Below are 1,833 nucleotides of genomic sequence, written 5' to 3'. Positions count from 1 at the left end.
CTCCCTCACAACCGTCCCCGTTTCTGGCGAAATATCGGCCGGCAGGGGAGGCGAAGAGGATCGTAATAAAATTGCATGTCCTCTACTCGCGCTGGTTCTAAGAAATCGCTCATGTGTCGCTCATGCGGACGTGTTTCCTTGATACCAGGCAGATGCTTTTCGCCAGGATTTACAAGGCGACGGTACGTGAAGCGCGAGTATCTCGAGTACCGGGCCGGAAAAGGTTTCGCCGACGAGAGTTCACGAGAGACAGACCGTTGGTGGTAACGTGGTAGGGGTGGGCAACGATAAAACCGGCACCAGAGGCGTATTGGGCGGGATGTTTTTAAAACTTACTCCTCTTCGCTCGTCGGCACACCCACACCATTAAGAACCACGTTTTCCCTGAATCTTCCCTCTTCCCTTTCTTCCCCTTCGCCTCCGCCATCTTTCTTCGTCCGCAAAGAAGAAGGCCCCGGCAAAAGTCTGAGCGCTACGTCTTTCGGCTTCACCCGGTACAAGAATACACGTCACGCTCGAACAACTAGCTCTACCTTCCTTTCCATCTTCCGCCTACCCTTCTATCCCATTCCCCCTCACCTTTCGTTTCTTTTTTTGCTCTTTTTCTCTCTCTCTCTCCAAGGTTTGCTTTCAACTCGTCCCCTCCCTCCAAGATACACCAGTTCCAGACCAACACCCACCATCTTGTCTTCGAGATTTCGGCTCAGGATTTAAATATCTGAGAACGGGGAAAGACAGCCTTTACTCTCTTATTTCTTTCCTCTTCTTTTTTTTTCTCTCTCTCATTCCTTTTTCATCCCCCTGCTGTAACCTGTTCACTCAGGTGCGTCGTGATCGAGAGGCTCTGCCTGTCTGTCTTCCTTCCCTCCTCCTCGACAATTTCCCATCGAGAGAGAGAAAGAGAGTTGGGAACGTTCCTTAAAAGCCTGGCTCCTTCGCGCTCCACTTTTCCGTCCGATTTCTTTTCGCTTCTCGTTCCCCTCATTTCCGCTGGAACACCTCGCGCCGTTTACGTAAGGGCATCGCGTACACACGATGAGAGGGAACAGCGTGGAAAATTTTAAAGTTTGAAGAAGATTTTGAACGAGAATGCGAATTTTATGATCGGTTAATCGATGAAATTTTCATGCGTGACGAACGAATATTCACGAGATCATTTGATACTAAAATTTTACACGGCTCGAAATTGAAATTGAAATTTGGTTTATAAAAATAGTTGGAAAATTCTCGAAAACTCGAACATTTTTAAGAGAAGCTTCTTAGAACTCTATCTATTTCTATTCTATTTCTTGTCGAAGCTAAAAGCCGTAATACTTATAGTTATTTTTTATTTGTTGTCTTTACAAAATCGGAAAGAATTAAAGTTTCCATAGTGTTAAAAAATTTTACCATTATTAAAATACGTTCAATGTATCGTTAACATAATTTATGGCTCGATCAATCCTTTTTATATTAATACATGTATACATGATTATATACGATTACTTAGTAGATTTCAATTTTATTCACAGCCGCGTTTCCATCGTGGAAAACGAATTACGCGAAAATATTTGCCAAAAAATTTCAATCGGATTCCAACGATTCGAATATCGGTAGGGAAGCCGAGTTATTCCATTGGAGAAATATTTCGATGATTTTTTAATTGGTTAAAGTATCGTTTATGTTATTTCGTTCCAACGAGCGAACATTAACTTTCCCACTCATCTTCATCCTATTTTTTCCTCCCCTCTTCGTTGTATTATACTTTTTATTTAAACGCGAGTTTTAATCAAAATGTTTATTAAATCGCTCGGCTATCGAGCGAACGTGCAAATGCGATTCGTTAATATCCGA

The sequence above is a fragment of the Apis dorsata genome, unplaced genomic scaffold, assembly GCF_000469605.1.
Source record: "Apis dorsata unplaced genomic scaffold, Apis dorsata 1.3 scaffold_44, whole genome shotgun sequence".
Classification (NCBI taxonomy): Eukaryota; Metazoa; Arthropoda; class Insecta; order Hymenoptera; family Apidae; genus Apis; species Apis dorsata.
The sequence above is the reverse complement of the archived record's forward strand: the minus strand, read 5'-3'. Positions refer to the sequence as shown.